General features: G+C 44.1%; 1 long non-coding RNA gene across 1 annotated transcript in view; it reads left to right on the forward strand.

Moving 5' to 3' along the window:
• The window catches only part of LOC124721958, a 150,745-nt gene that overhangs the window by 42,939 nt on the left and 89,875 nt on the right, over nucleotides 1–17,931 (forward strand). Inside the window, exon 2 of the long non-coding RNA XR_007006413.1 lies at nucleotides 3,724–3,750. This is a non-coding gene — a long non-coding RNA (uncharacterized LOC124721958). The remainder of the gene's footprint in view (nucleotides 1–3,723; nucleotides 3,751–17,931) is intronic.

Raw genomic sequence — 17,931 nt, forward strand, 5'->3', positions numbered from 1 at the left:
AACGATTTAGATTTAGATTTTGATTTTGCAAAGATTTAGTTTTTTTCAAATTGTGCTGTCTTTTCCCGTCTAGTAAAGTTATCAGAATATCGACACCAATTGTAAAATGATTTAAGAAAGATATCAGTATGGTGTGGAAAGTAGTAATTGACTCTAAAAAACATAAAGTGTGAAATTCTCAACACTAGAAAAGAATCCATTAAATTTTGGTTACACGATAAATCACATTAACTTGAAGGCTGTCGATTCAAGTAAATTTCTATGGATTACAGCAGCGAACAAGTTAAACAGGAAAGATTACACAGAAAATATGGCGGGTAAGGCGAGCCAAACATTGCGTTTCATTCGCAGAGGACTTAGAAGAGTAACAGATCTATTAAAGAGGCTGCCTATATTATGATTGCCCGTCCTATTCTGGAGTACTGCGGCACGGTATCTGATCCTTACAAGTTCGGATTGACAGAGCACATCGAAAAAGTTTTAAAAAAAAGGGCAGTGTCGATACGATACGTAACTTGGGGAGGCAATCGTTACAATAACGGCTTTTCTCGTTGAGGCGAAATCTTTTCACGAAATTTCATTCACTAACTGACTCCTCAGAATGCGAAAATTTTTCATTGACACCCATCCATGGAGAAACAAACACCGCAATAAAATAAGATAAATCGCAAGGAAGATGTCTGCCAAGCATTAAAAGTGAATTTGCAGTGTTGTCGTGAAAATGTAGATGTTTACATCTTCGCCGTCTATTTGCTACCTGTCAGTGAAATTAGAGTCTCCATGCCGAACGTTTCAATGAAAAGGCCATACTTTTTAAGAAGAAAGGCTCGGCGGAACCTCGTCCACCAGTATCGCGGTAAAGGCAAGTCAGGTTGTGGATACCGTAACTCACATCTTAGCCGCGTAGCGCGCTATATGGCTGCTATTGTCGTTCTTATCCCTCCTGGGCGTTCAGCAGATGAAGAAAGCCGGCGAGGCTCGGCGGCGCTTTTCCCGCGGGGAAATAGAAATTGTCGGCGCTGCGCGGGAGAAACAACAGCCTTGACACTTTCCCCAGTGGAAGTGTGTCACAGCTGCGCCGCATTTCACCTTCGCGCCGCCGTTCGTCAGCAGAGGGGCGATACTGGGCCGCCAGTACGCCACACGCCACGCGCTGGCCACTCCTTTCTGCTTTTCATACCGGCTTTGTCCTTCACCTTCGATACAGGACCGAGCACAAGAGAGGCGATCGCTTTTACTCCACAGAATGAACGAAACACCTCTGTGCTTCACTGTGCCAGAAAAAATAATTATTTAAAGAAAAAATGAATGTTGAATATACCACATTTTTGAAAAAGGGCTGAAAAGTACAAAATAATTTATCCTAGTCCAATGCAGATACCTCACCCCTTAGAGATAATCCTGAAGATTTGTGACTCCGAACTTGAATAGGTATGAAAACACTTCTAAGATTCAAAACGATACACGCGGAGCCCATACAACCGATAATAATAAGGACGTAAACTATTCATGCATCACTTGTGAACTGCATGCGTTCCACGTTGTTCGTTTCAAATATTAGAAGTATTTTCATAGCTATTAAAAATTTACGATCACAAATTTTCGGAACTATCTGTATGGGATTTTATAATGAACAATTCCAGGTTAGCTGATATTGCTCAATAAGTAACGTTTCTTCTTCATTACAAGCTTATTCCGGTTACAGCGCCAGTCTCCAGTAAACTTGTAGATGTTATATTTGGTGAATCCACTTCAGTTTATAGAAATTTTTTCATATAGATCAATTTACATGTATACTTACATCTAGTTTTCCAATAAGGGCCCATATTGCATGAGTGAGTAAACTATCGACTGTCTGTCTGGTGCTATGTTGTTAGAATCACGTAATTCTTTATGTATAGGATATTTTCATGAAATACTTTTGATAGCTGAATTGACAGTTTATTCTCGTTGATGCTTTATGTTTACAGTGTCCACTTTGCTAGTCAGTGAATATTATCGATTGTATGTCCGGCCCCGGTAGCTGAGTGGTCCGCGTGACAGAATGTCAATCCTAAGGTCCCGGGTTCGATTCCCGGCTGGGTCGGAGATTTTCTCCGCTCAGGGACTGGGTGTTGTGTTGTCCTAATCATCATCATCATTTCATCCCCATCGACGCGCAGGTCGCCGAAGTGGCGTCAAATTGAAAGACCTGCACCAGGTGAACGGTCTACCCGACGGGAGGCCATAGCCACACGACATTTCATTTTCATCGATTGTATGGGCTCCGCATTTTTCGTTTTAAATCTTAGAAGTATTTTCATACCTATTAAATTTCGCAGTCACAAATCTTCAGGATTATCTCTAAGGGATTGGTATCTCCATGGGACTAGGATAAATTATTTTGTACTTTTCGGCCATTTAAAAAAAATGAGTCAAATGGCTCTGAGCACTATGGGACTTAACTTTTGAGATCATCAGTCCCATAGAATTAGAACTACTTCAACCTAACTAACCTAAGGACATCACACACATTTTTAAAAAATGTGGTATATTAAACATTCATTTTTCTTTAAATAATTATTTTTTTTCTGAAACAGTAAAACACAGAGGTGTTTCGTTCATTCCGTGGAATAAAAGCGAGCGCCTCTCTTGTATTCGGTCCTGAATCGAAGGTGAAGGACAAAGCCGGTATGCCGGCCGGAGTCGCCGAGCGGTTCTAGGCGCTACATTCTGGAACCGCGCGACCGCTACGGTCGCAGGATCGAATCCTGCCTCGAGCATGGATGTGTGTGATATCCTTAGGTTGGTTGGGTTTAAGTAGTTCTAAGTTCTGGGGGACTGACGACCTCCAAAGTTAAGTCCCATAGTGCTCAGAGCCATTTGAACCATTTTTTGAAAAGCAGGAAGGAGTGGCCGGCGGGTGGCGCGTGGCGTGTGGCGTACTGGCGGCCCAGAATCGCCCCTCTGCTGATAACATATGGGAAAACCGTAAGGATGAATCTTCATGTCACATTACTGTCTTCCAATTAAGCAGAAGGTGTACTGGTGATGATCGTAAATTTATACGTTGCTCATCTCCAGTGTTCGGTTCGTGAAAGTTATATCACAATTTTATTCCAGAAGCCGGTTGTTTTAGTGGGTGGTTGAATTCTGATGTACGTCAACTGTTATTTCTGAGTCATGATCCTGAGGATTGATGTGAAGCCAGTATTACCCTTCGCTCGTAACGTCTTGCTAGGAGTCGTGTATACCTTTATCATCTTCGACATTGTTCCATGCACTATTTCCAAAATCTGTCCTTGTAGACAGTCAGAGTGGTCTCCCAGTTCGCCCTTTTTATGCCTGTATGCGTAGAAATGTGCACAGCGTACTGCGGACTAATAATCTTTAATGTAACAACATCGCTTCTAATAGTGAACACCTAACAAAATGCAATTCACAGAAAGTTTCTTATTTCTATTATTTGATAGTCATTTTTGTATTATATGATTTCGGAGCAGTCACGCGTAAATTTACATGAGCGTTTGGTGGTAGTGCAGTTCTGTTTCATTGATTTGTATGTCTTTTAGATTTTACTTGTTGAGTAAGGGTCTAGTTACGTTTCTGCTGGCCTTCAGCTATTTTAATTCTTAATATCTACATCTGCACAAAAGGAATAAAGAGTCAAATTATCAACTTTGACAGCTCATCATCATTTACAGCTGCGAAGACAATATCTCATCGCTGTTATTTTCTTTGCAGGTGCTACCTTCGTCGCTTACATACAAGGTAAATATCGGATCTCACATACTTCTACCCTATCTTAATTTATAATATATAGTCTTTTTTTCTCTAAGTTTACGTCCATTGGAATACATCAAATAACATATCTACGTGGACTCCTTTTTTTCCGTCTCGTTTCAACAACTTTAGGTCTCCAAACTTTTGTGCACTGTATATGTATGAAATATATCCAGTTTTCCTTACGCATTTTCAGTAATCCCAAATACGAGTATTCATTCTATGTTTATGTCACTTGCACTCGATATAAAACGAGTGCCGTATTTGCAATAGTTAGGATGGTAAAGTGCACAACCACGGATAATAAATAAAATAAACGTGTTGTTAAAATGTTTCGCAAATGCTGTAGTTTGACATCTGTTCATCGTTGATCAGAACATATGTGCAGATCGAAAACTTAAATAAAATTTCTAAACTTTATACTTTATTCAAAGTGATCAAAATTACGGCCGTTAGTAGAGAAGCTGTTAACCACAAATAGACTTGGGAGGCAGTAAACAATGACAACGCGATCGAAGATGGCAGAGTTACCGAAGTTTCCGCAAAGAAAGTATACAACTGCTTCCCAAAATATTCACACACACAAACGCACGACAAAAATTGATGTTTATTCGTTTCAGGTAAGAGAAAATACTGTAGCAGATATATGTGGCTAATTGATCATAAAAACGAATAAGTCATTCACATTCTAACAAATTAATACGTCAAAACCTACTACACTTCCTGACAAAAAAGTGAGGCTCCCGGAACACATGAATTGATGCCAGTGTAACTCCTTAGAAGTACACATCATCTGCGAGTTTGCACACGATTATAGATGCAATTCACTGTGACAGGTACAAATGCCACCAGAGTCCATTTCGAATGGCGCAATAGCCATACTCGTGGGGCATTCGGATGCAGCAGTGACCCTATACTGGACAGCATGGGAACCTGGGTGCACACATACTCGTCGTCGAGGTTCCTGTCGATTACATCTAACCACCACAAGAAAGGGTCGTCGTATTGTGCACTAAGCCAATCTTAACCTGCTCACATTTGTGCCTGCCATTCGAGAACGAAGCATGAACTCCCTGCCACATTTTGTCATCCAGCAGCATTGGCTGGAGACGAAGAGCATCTGGCCTAGGAAATTACGGTCGCACGCGTCGGTTTCGTTAGCATCACAACAGAAGCGGTTGCGTTTGGTGTAGTGCCGCTACCGAGAAGCGTGGACTGCTGATGAATGGCAACGCATTGTGTTCAGTGATGATTCGTGGTTCTGCACTGCCCCAGACGACCATCGTCGGCGAGTATGGCGGCGACCTGTGGACAGGTCCCATTTTTTCCAAAGTTCTGTGGAGGCACAGCGATGTTACTGATGGCGTCATGGTGCGGGGAACCATCGGATATGATTTCATGTCACATCTGGCATTGACTAAGGGAACTCTTGACGGCACGCCGGTACGTCACAGACATCCTGCGTCCTCGTGCGTTAACTCTCATGCGACAGCATCATGGAATCATTTATCAGCATGACAACCGTTGTCTACACATGACGCGTCTCTCTATGAATTGTCTGCTTGACGTTGAGGCACTCTCGTAGCCAACAGTATCCCCAGATTTGTCACCGATAGAACATGTGTTGGACCAGTTCGGACGTCAAAGCTGTTCCAGAGCCCGTATCCACGATATCAAGGACTAAATACAACACATGTGGGTCAGTTTGCCTCAGGAGAGAATACTGTGGCTTTTTACACCCTTCAGAATCGGATCAGTGCATGCAACCAGGCAAGATGATGTACAATGTCATACCGATAAGTGGGCTCATACTATCACGTTCTTTGTAAATTTCACTCGTCACATACCCCATCAACCCGTGAAGTTTCATTTAGTTTTCTCCACCCCATCAGAGTGCCTCACTTTTTCGTCAGGCAGTGTAGTTTAGCTTTAGTCCAGACAGTTAAAAACCATTTATTAATGACTGCCATGTTAAAAAGAGCAACGCTAAGTGGGTTCATTGCCTTGAACTCATTTTTTACTTCATCAGGAGGAATTTTTCATGTGTCCTTGTATCGATAAATTTTCTTTTTTCAGCATACACAGTGTATTCTCTACTACATACAGAATGTCCATATTAACAGTTGATGCGGTCAGGTGAGGAAGTGTATTCTTATTCATGGGTGATGGCCTAGACTTGCCGCACGAAACATTGCCAATAAAAACGAATCTGGTTTGGCTAAATCTCTGGCATGTGAAACGTTTATAGGATATACACTCAAGAGCCAAAGAAACTAGTACACCTGCCTAATATCGTGTAGGGCCCTCGCGAGCACCCAGAAGTGCCGCATCACGACGTGGCATGGACTCGACTCATGTCTGAAATAGTGTTGGAGGGAATTGACACCATTAATCCTTCAGGGCTGTCCGTAAAACCGGAAGAGTACGAGAGGGTAGAGATCTCCTCTGAATAGTAGGTTGCGAGGCATTCCAGATATGCTCAATAATATCCATGTCTGGTGGCCAACGGAAGTGTTTAAACTGAGAAAAGTGTTCCTGGAGCCACTGTAGCAATTCTGGACGTGTGGGATGTCGCATTGTCCTGCTGCAATTTCCCAACTCCGTCGAAATGCACAATGGACATGAACGGATGCAGGCGATCAGACAGGATGCTAACGTACGTGCCACCTGTCAGAGTCGTATCTAGACATATCGGGGGCCCCATATTACTCCAACTGCACGCACCCCATACCATTACAGAGCCTCCACCAGCTTGAACAGTCCCCTGCTGACATGCAGGGTCCATGGATTCATGAGGTTTTCTCCATATCCGTACACGTCCACTCGCTCGATACAATTTGAAACGAGACTTTTCGGACCAGGCAACATGTTTCCAGTCATTAACAGTCCAGTATCGGTGTTGACGGGCCCAGGTGAGACGTAAAGCTTTGTGCCATGCAGTTATCAAGGTTACACGAGTGGTCCTTCGGCTCCGAAAGCCGATATCGATGATGTTTCGTTGACTGTTTCGCACGCTGACACTTGTTGACGGCCCAGAATTGAAATCTACAGCAATTTCTGGAAGGGTTGCACTTCTGTTAGGTTGAACGATTCTCTTCAGTCGTCCTTGATTCCGTTCTTGCAGGAACTTTTTCTAGCCGCTGCGATGTCGGAGATTTAATGTTTTACCGGATTCCTTATACTGGCGGTACAAATGGTTCTGAGCACTATGGGGCTTAAAATCTCAGGTCATCAGTGCCCTAGAACTTAGAACTACTTAAACCTAACTAACCTAAGGACAGCACACACATCCATGCCCGAGGCAGGATTCGAACCTGCGACCGTAGTGGTCGCGCGGTTCCAGACTGAAGCGCCTAGAACCGCTCGGCCACACTGGCTGGCACTGACGGTATACTCGTGAAGTGGTCGTACGGCAAAATCCCCACATAATCGCTACCTCGGAGATGCTTGTCCCATCGCTCGTGCGCTGACTATAACACCACGTTCACTCACTTATATCTTGATAACCTACCATTGCAGTAGCAGTAACCGATCGAACAACTGCGCCAGACACTTGTTGTCCTATATATGGTTTGCTGACCGCTGCGCCGTATTCTGCCTGTTTACATATCTCTATATTTGAATACGCATGCCTATACCAGTTTCCTTGGCGCTTCATTGTAGTATAAATGGGTGAATCCGCAGCCGTATGTATGCCGCGCTTATACTGAGGTGACGAAAGACATGGATTAGCGATATGCAGATATACAGATGGCAGTTGTATCGCGCACACTGGGTATAAACGGGCAATGTGTTGGCGAAGGTATCATTTGTACTCAGGTGATTAACAAACTTTGAATGCGAAATGGTAGCTGGAGCTAGATGCATGGGACATTCCATTTCGCAAATCGTTAGGGAATTCAGTATTCCGAGATCTACAGTGTTAAGAGTGTGCCAAGAATACCCAGTTTCAAGCATTACCTCTGACCGTGGACAACGTAGTAGCCGACGACCTTCACTTAACGACCGACAGTGGCGGCGTTTGCGTAGAGCTGTCATTGTTCACAGACAAGCAACACTGCGTGAAAAAACCGCATAAATCAATGTGGAACGTACGACGAACGTATCCGTTAGGACAATACGTCGAAATCTGGCGTTAATGGGCTATGGCAGCAGAAGACCGACGACTGTCACTCTGCTAACAGCACGACATCGCCTGCAGTGCCTCTATAGCCGTCGTTGGACTGGTAGACGGGGTACGGTGGACTGCCTGCGTAAGTAGCCACACGTGACGCCACTTGACCTTTCCCTTTGGAGGTATCTCAAGTCTACAGCGTACACTAAAACTCCAACAATATTAATTGACATCCTGGATAATATCACCAGATCGTGTACAGAAATGCCAACAGCGACGTTTCTGTCAGTGCCCGGCAGTATCCGTTACCGTGTTCAGATGTGTCATCTGCAGAATGGCAGCCATATTGAACACCTTCTACATTAGAGGTACGTGCGAGCAACTGACTGGGGATGATTAGGAAGAAATGGTTCAAATGGCTCTGAGCACTATGGGACTTAACATCTATGGTCATCAGTCCCATGGAACTTAGAACTACTTAAACCTAACTAACCTAAGGACAGCACACAACACCCAGTCATCACGAGGCAGAGAAAATCCCTGACCCCGCCGGGAATCGAACCCGGGAACCCGGGCGCGGAAAGCGAAAACGCTACCGCACGACCACGAGCTGCGGACACTAGGAAGAACCTCATCCATTCGGGGTACGTTTTATCGGAAGTGTGAAGGCGTGCTATCATGCTTGAGGAAAGATCTGCATCTGCGTCCGACAGCCAGGTCGTCCAAATAGGGTGGTAATGTTCCCTCAAGATTATGTCTGTGGCGTGCAGCAGTGATCGTGCCGTTAAAAAAATATGGGACCAATGGGAACGTCCTCATGTACGCCACATTACACATTTAACCAAGAGTTAGTGTGAGTATATGTCTCGGCAGCGAGACGGGGATTGTCGTTTGCCCAATAGATGGCATTATTTCTATTCACCTTCCTGTTCAAATGAAAACTAGCTTCATGGCTGAAGAAAATGTCAACTTCAAGGTTGCGGTGGTGTGTGCGTGTTTCTTCAAACCATTCGCAGAATTGCATTCGCCAGTCAGTATCATCCTCGAGAAGTTCTTGCACCAGCTGGACTCAATAGGGATGAAAAAGATTATAGAAGAGTATCATGGACACGGAGGCTTGGCTGGTACCGCATGCATGTGGCACTTTCTTTGTTGGTCGAGCTGGGCTCACATCACCTTAACTACGAGGGGCGTTCAATAAGTACTGCAAATACTTTTTTTTCTGAAAGCAGGTTGGCTTTATTCAAGATACCAATACACCATATTATACCCGACTCTTTCGGCTGCAAAACCCTAATTTTCAACATAATCTCAGTTCAGTGCGACAGCTTTAAGCCACCTTACTGGGAGAGTCTTTATGCCCGCATGGTACCACTCTAGTAGTCGACGTCGGAGACGAAGTCTTGCTGCATCAATAGTCCACATCACCCAAGTACTGCTTCCCGCGCAGTCTATCGTCCATTGGTCCAAACAGATGGAAGTCGGAAGGTGCGAGATCCGGGCTGTAGGGTGGGTGAGGAAGAAAAGTCCAATGAAGTTTTGTGAGCTCCTCTCGGATGTGCACACTTGTGTGGGTCCTTGCGTTGTCATGAAGAAGAAAATTTTCGTTTGCATTTTTATCGTGACGAACACGCTGATGTCGTTTCTTCAGTTTCCTGAGGGTAGCACAGTACGCTTCACAGAGCTGATCGTTGCAGCATGAGGGAGGACATCAAACAGAATAACAGCTTCAGACTCCCAAAAGAGCGTCGCCCTGACTTTACTGGCTGATGGCGCAGCTTTGAACTTTTTCTTCGGAGGAGAGGTGGTGTGACGCCACTCCAGGGATTGCCGTTTTGTTTTCCGGTTCAAAGTGATGAACCTATGTTTCAGGGCCTGTAAAGATTTTCGATAAAAAAGTGTCACGATCGATCTCGTAACGCGCAAGCAACTCCGCTGCGCTGGTCTTTAAAGGCGGCGATGAAGCCAGCGGGCACATAAGTGTACCCCAACTGGTGGACGACTGTCAGCAGCATCAAGACAGACGTCCAGTTGTCAACGAGGCGTCTGTGATCCGTCGATCACCTTTAATAACAATGTCCGCACGTTCCAACATTGCTGTGAGCGGCCGGCCTTGTTGCAATGGTGACAGATGCCTCGCCCCACGGCTCACAGGCTGTTGTTCACTACCAGGTCTCCGTAGACATTCAGCAAGCAGCTATGAATATCTGCGATGCTCTGGTTTTCCTCCAAAAGACAGTCAATGACAGCTCTCTGCTTGGAACGCACCTCCGTTACAGGCACCATTTTGAAGGTTACATATAGTTCCGCCACCTATTTGAACTTCATGAAACTACTTGAGCTGAAATAGAAATATTCCACGACGTCCCACAACAAATTCTTCATTTTTTCCAACTGAAGTTGGCCTAGAAAAGAAAGTGTGTTACATTACTTGCTGAACGACCCTCCTGCTGACTTCGTATTCTCTCTTGCTGTGCATCGTCGTCCCGAACGTCTCTTGTCGTGAACACTGCCTGTAGGCTTGTTCCGTTCCATTAATCGGGCAGTGTTCTGTATTAGGCCATATCTGCCGCCTGAGTGAGAACCGTTTTCGCCTTCTCCAGATGTGTGTGCATTGCTATACGAGTCACCACAGTGCAGAACGGCACCACACTACACAGCTGTGAAAACTTGCGCCCCTTTAATATCCTTCCGTCGGACTACATTAATCGATTGCCTCACAGACAACTGGCCGTGTGGAACTACGCACTGCACGCGACTAACCATATCGGTGGCGTGCTTGTGGTGGGCCATTCCTCTTGCTGAACCTTTCGCTGTCTCCACTAATACCGTTTCTTACCTGCGGGACATGACTTGTGAATCACCCTGTATGTCGGGTATCAGAACTGTCGCATTTCTACAGCGATTCTTTTCGCTTATTGCTAATGATATGGTCTCTGCAAGTCGCTAGAACAACATGCAGGTGCAGGTGCATGTCGAGAAACACCGTTGGCTAAAATATAGCAGAATACAATGTCTGCCATTCCCCGCGTTGAATAATACGACTCCAGTTCCACGGAATCACTAATAATCTGATGATACCAGAAAAACTTTAGAACAACATGTACGGAGCGTCTGATGTAGGAGACAGTTGTATGTACTGCAACCGCACGGACCAAAGCCAGGATCAAGTGCCGTATCCAGGACTTTGCCGCAGTTAGCCAACCCAGCATTTCAACATTCGTCGTCGGCGAGTCAGTTTTGCTGGCAGTGACCAATTTCAGAAAGTGTAACCGCCTTGAAGTACACAGCAGTAGTCGTCTTCCGCAGTAGCAGGCATGTTTGACGCCACAGAAAACATGAGGCAGTCTTTGTCTTCCGCAATGACAATCCCACTATGGCAGTATAGCTACAATAGCAAGTAATTTTATGACAGGGCCATGCAGAGCGCCCACCGTGTGACTGTCTCTGCCGCGGGATCGACGACAAGCTCCTGAAGCAGCTACCGTCGTCGCAGCCGGGCTGCGATCAAGTCTTCGCCATACGCCGCCTTCACTTTGCCGCCTTCACCACAAGACCACCCACCAGGGAACCTGCCGCCACCTCCAAGTCCGGGGCTCGATCTTAGGCTTACCCAGCTCCGTGCCTCTGGTTTCCAACGCCGCCTGAAGTACCGCTGCAGCCGACGGTGCAGGCACCGTTCCCTGGGCAGCACCACCTACAGTTGTGTCACAGGAACACAGTTCCACAGTGTTAGAAGTCTTCGCTTTGCTACACTTTTCAAGTTTAATAGAATAATAGAGAACTCTGTCTCACCGATGAGCCAAAACATTATGACCACCTGTTTAATAGCGTGTTGTTCCACTTTTCAAACATAGTACAACAGAGAGTCTGCTTGGCATAGGTACTACAAGTCCTTGACAGGATTCCAGAAATATTTGGCACCAGATGTTCACGCACAGATCAAGCAAGTCCCACAAATTACGGGATTGTGGTTTACGAGCATGCACCTGGCGCCCGATATATATTTCCTTAGGTACAGATCAGGTACATTTTCTGGGCAGCACATCAATGTGAGTTCACTATAATCCCCCTCAAACTACTGTTGCACGATTGTGACCTTGCAACATGGGCAGTTATCCTGCTGGAAGATATCATCGCCGTAGGAGGAGACGTCGAAATGACATGATGCAGGTGGTCCGGAATAATGTTCATGTAGTTCACTGCTGTAATTATGCTTTCGATTACTACCACGGATCCCAAGGAATGTACCCCGTGGCATAAATCTGCTCTCACCGGCCTGCATCTGTGGCGCGGTGCATGTTTCGTGCAGCCATCCGCATGGACGACGGCGTGTATCAACCCAATCATCGATCGTTAGGTCAACACAGGAATACGTAGGGATCGTGTGATGCAGGGCTCCATGTTCAACAGTGGCCTTTGAACGGTGTGCTCCGAAGCACTTGTGCCTGCACCAGCATTCTATCCTGTCGTCGGAACTGCCACAGATCACTGCGTATACTGTATTACCTCTACATTTTGTGACGGCCTACACGATATTTCACCGTCCTTCAACCACTTTCCATAGATTCTCACGACAGTAGTACATCAACAGGTGACCAGCTTCGAGGCTTCAGAGATTCTCGTTTCCAGCCGCCAGGCCATAACAATATGCCCTTTGTCAAAATCAGTGGATTTCCGTATTTTCAGCCCGTATTTCCTCTATAATGGCTGCCCATTCGTCTCTCAATGTGCGACGGCATGGAGACGGATAAAAATCTGCAGATAGACGAGGATGGAAAAAAAGCTGTTGACGTACTCTTTACGGCACCCGTCCCAGCTTAACTTAAAAAGTTCAGGGAAACAACGGGAAACCGTAATGTAGTTAACTTAGGCTGGTATATGAACCTCCCTCCTCCCAAATGCAAGTCCATTTCATTAGGTGTGCCTTCAACCACTTTCCATTTCATTAGGGCCATCGGGCTCGTATAAATAGTTACTCTCTTCCATCCGCTGCGACTGTTGAAACGCGTGCGTTGCGTGGCTACTTTAAAGCGTATGTTACCACCAGCAACTTGTTCCATCAATGGCAATTTAGAATGACGCTTTTGCCGGTTTTGGCTTTCCTGCGTCATTATGATTGTTGGACAAGCGGTGATACAAATTATGTGACTGTAGCGACTCTTCCACTGCCTTTGCTGCTGGAGCTGTTCTTGTTATGGCATGTAGACTATCCTCTTGTGGTAGCAGCAGCTCATGCTGTGTTAACTGCTGCTGTTGTTGCTGCTGCTACTGCAGCTGCTGCTAATTTTCTCCGGCATTTTCACAATCGATCTGCCGTTATTTCTGTAGTTGCTGGTTTTAAGTTATTGAGCCTGTTGTAGTTGCCAATGAATCTGATGAAACTCCGATGTCCGTTGGACTGCAGGATGCAATAAATGCTCGTTATATTGCAAAATATAGGTAGCACGGCGAATGGCCGGCCGCTGTGACCGAGTGGTTCTAGGAACTTCAGTCTGGAACCGCGCGACCGCTACGGTCGCAGGTTAGAATCCTGCCTCGGGCATGGATGTGTGTGATGTCCTTACGTTAGTTAGGTTTAAATAGCTTTAAGTTCAAGGGCACTGATGACCTCAGATGTTGAGTCCCATAGCGCTCAGAGCCATTTGAACGGCGAATGCTTGGGTGATCAACCAGATGGCTTCTGTCGTGGAATCTAGTGGGGCTGCACAGGCAGGCACCAAGTGCAACTGCAGCTATTTTTTGAGACTCAGTTGGAGAGAATCCCTGTTCTCGGGTAACTATCACACTCCCACAAATTAACGACGATAATACCAACAGAAGTATTTTTATTGCTGTCTGGTGGTAATAAATGCAGCCATTTGTGTTAGCAGTTAAATATTCACATTACAACTCTACAAAATTATTGATCGTAAAACATCAATGCATTTCACTTATTTCTAGCAAATATGCTTTCATGTATCATTAATTAATAATATCATTCTTTTTTTTAAAAAAAAGCCCTGATAAAGCATTGGAACGTACTCCTGAAAAGTACTGACATACACGTCATACTTTCACTCAGTCATTCTAGCTTCTCAATAGTGCTTTATAATGTACCAGCTAAAGTAGTTCAATCTAAGAAATGTACTTTGTACTTGAATATATTTTTAAGTACAATATTTGCCCCGTCACATGTTTATTCCAATACCTTGTACAAACATTGCTTTTATATGAGTGATTGCGTTATTTGTTCTGGCCCATCGGGTTTTATTTTTGATGGCAGAGAGGATCCTATTTTTACTAGGCTTTCCAAAAGTTTATGTTGATGTGGATCATTAGCGCTGAGGCCTCAAGATCTTCTCAATTGATGGCGAAACCTTCTTAACAATATTAAAAAACAGATGGAAAACGCTCTAAAAGCACATGGATCATCACAGAAAGATTTACCTTAAAATTTCGAAAACTGACCCTTCGAGAAGTGTCAGGCAATATATTACATCCTCCAGAGTTATACCACGTAATTTTCATGATAGTGAAATAAAACAAATTCGGGGTCATACACAGACGAGAAGACAGTCGTTCTCTGCGTACAACGTCTGCGAGCAGAATGGGAAGTGGGAAAATGATACCGGTTAACTATATACCGTCTGACACACACACACACACACACACACACACACACGCACGCACGCACGCGCGCGCGCGCGCTCGTATACGCACGCACGCACTCGCACACATTGTGACTAGCGTAATACCGATGCAGATGTAGATTTAGACTTTCATATGCCACTGAAATTCTGTTCTCGCTCATCATCAACGCCTCATAACTCGTTAACTATGACTTTCCTGCTAAATATTCATTGAAAATTATTCTTGCGTCCTAGACAGTAGCATACACTGCACAAGTTCCCGCATTTAATTGTGGACCATCTGATTACGGAAGGCAGCATAAAGAGATACACCCGGAAGGGGACACACGGTCACAGAAAAGCTGTAACACCTGTGCATAGCCCGTCCTTAATAACACGATATTAACGGGGCTTTGTACAAAGTGTGGTGGATGCTAAACGTTTGCAATAATTTAGTGTTGAAAACAATGAATACATACGTATATGTATATGTATGTAGCATCATCATCTCGATTTGTCCGCACAGCACCACCGAGCAAAGTTACTCATTGATAAATACAGTCTATCCGTAGCAAGAGCAGCAGGGTACAGCGATGTTGATTTTTGTTCTTCTTGAAAATCTTGAATAGTTCAGGTGACTGGCAGGTACGTTCTTTGTAGAAAGCCGTGCTCTAACTTTTTCGCTATCTTTGTTAGACAATAGGATTTTCCTCAGCAATCCTCTCTTCACTACGTCTTCGAAATATTCACACTAATTATTTTTCAATTCCGCTTGGTGTTATTAATCGATTTCACGATTCATTCTGTTTACAGTATCTTCATTTCCTTTATGTTTATAAACAATTTTTTGAATGAACATTTTTTTGAATTTATAGTGTAATAAAATTGGCAAAACTATTAATAGGTTACTTTCAGCTGTACTCACCAGCTTTGTACGAATTAATTTCGCATTGCAGTGCAACAACTTGGAAGATAGAAAGATATATACGATTAAGTAGCTAACAGGAGTGCTTTTGTGGGTGCAGGGAACACTATAAATCTTCTGGTGATGACACCCAACGAAGTGTACACATCCAGAAGATTCATGCTGTGATTTGACTGCTCCACATCGATTATATAATAATGTTTATTAAATTCCCCATACCAAAGACAACGTGGCTGAAATTACGTTTCTATCATAAGATAGCTACATGACAACACATAAATAATAAGCATTACAAAAATGTGCATGATCTCTGGTTTTAGATTTTAGTGTGGTGTTAATTTCACATTTGTTGCAATCGAAGGCTTTAAACTTTGTAATAGAGAGTCAACAAGACTTGATATGTTGCTTGACAACTTTGTTTCACATGGTTTGTATCCGAATCCACAACAACAGTGGTTGCTGGAAAACTATGGTTATTCCAGGCATGTTCAGTGGATGATGACGTGTGAGGTGAAGGTGGATGCCAGCGAAGCTGTGATTCAAATCGTTCATCGAAGCAAGTTTGACCATTCTTCGCTAGATCCTGCCAAGCATTGTTCTGTATAAATATTGCAGCTCGAGTTCTCTGAAGAGGGCATAGTATCTTGCTTATGTGGCCTTTGCAACTGAGTTTACGCTCAGTACGTAGGAATCGATATGATATTCCGTGTAAGCCAACCATTACAGAGTGCTTTTTGTCAGCTATGTTGCTCAGAATCGAATCTGCAAGATCACGGTCGATATTCAGTTTAGGACAGTGTGAAGCGGAACTCTTCCGAAAACAATACATACGACCAGTTCAGCCCGCAGAAGTGGTTATCAAACTATCGGTGCTGACCTATACACAACCGAGAAGCAGAAGAAACAAAAACTTTGAGGTTTTCTGATGACAATGTAATTCTGTCAAAGACAACAACGAACTTGGAAGAGCAATTGAACCGGATGGATACCGACTTGAAAAGAGGTCAGGTTCTAAGATGAACATCAACAAAAACAAAACACAGGTAGTGAAGGGTAGTCGAACTAAAGCAGGTGATGCTGAGGGAATTAGATTAGGAAATGAGACACTGACAGCATTGGAAGACTAGTTATTTGTGCATTAAAATAAATGAGTGTAGCTGAAGAAGAGAGGTTATAAAATGCCCACTTGCACTACAAAAAAAAAAAAAAAAAAAAAAAATCTGAAAATGAGAACTCAGTTAACACTGAATGTAAAATAAATATAAGGAAGCATTTACTGAAGGTATTAATTGATCAGGAATGTAGACTTGTACGGAAGCGAAACGTGAACAATAAACAAGTCAGACTAGAAGAGACTAGCAACTTCGGAAATCTAGTGTTACGGAAGAACACTGACGATTAGATGGGTAGATCGAATAACTAATGAGGAGGTACTGAATCGTACTGGTGGACAAAGAAATTCATGGCACAACTTGACTGAAATAAGGAATCGGTTCACAAGACACATCCTGAGGCATCAGGGAATCAGTAGTTTGGAAATAATGGTGAGCGTCGAGGGGCGATGGGGAGGGGGGTTGTTAGAGGAAGAGTACAGGAACCATGTAGACTTGTTGGGAGAGTTGTCTCGAAACAGGCTTCGGGCTGAAAACCACAGCAACAACGATAAAAACATGACTGTTTTTCAAGGTCATATCGCTCACACAATTCTATCGTAACCTTAACATTATAAGATCTAGCTAAAACCGTAAGAGAAACAGTACGCCCTTTTCACGATGGTTTAACTTAAAGCCAGATACATTACAAGTTATATTTCTGTGTTCTGCAGGCCGCATAGTTCCCGTGCACCTGGTTTGTGCGTAATCGATATGTACGTAGAATAATATTGGAGGAGAGCACCGATGGACACCGTTGTGTGATAATGATTGCTACCAGTGGAAAAGGAAATATCTAAAGTAGTTTTTACACAGTTGTATGAAATGAATTTTAGCAACAGCATACTTAATCATGACGATAAATGTCTACCGTAAGCCGGCCGGGGTGGCCGAGCGGTTCTAGGCGCTACAGTCTGGAACCGCGCGACCGCTACGGTCGTAGGTTCGAATGCTGCCTCGGGCATGGATGTGTGTGATGTCCTTAGGTTAGTTATGTTTAAGTAGTTCTAAGTTCTAGGGGACTGATGACCTCAGAAGTTAAGTCCCATAGTGCTCAGAGCCATTTGAACAATTTTTTTGTCTACCGTAAGTCAGTAACAGCAAGTGGCCGCTGCGCGTGATGGGCTGTTTAGTTTTACTTATTTGGAATTAAATAACACGTTTTCGATTTCGATGAGTGCGCATGCGGGAACGTTCCTGTGTGTTTGTGTGTGTGTGTTTGTGTGTGTGTGTGTGTGTGTGTGTGTGAGAGAGAGAGAGAGAGAGAGAGAGAGAGAGAGAGAGAGAGAGAGAAAGAAAGGAAAGAATACAAAAAATATAACCAATTATCCGTTACATATGCATTAATATTTTTCTTGAAATACCTCT

This window comes from Schistocerca piceifrons, chromosome X, assembly GCF_021461385.2.
Source record: "Schistocerca piceifrons isolate TAMUIC-IGC-003096 chromosome X, iqSchPice1.1, whole genome shotgun sequence".
Taxonomy (NCBI): domain Eukaryota; kingdom Metazoa; phylum Arthropoda; class Insecta; order Orthoptera; family Acrididae; genus Schistocerca; species Schistocerca piceifrons.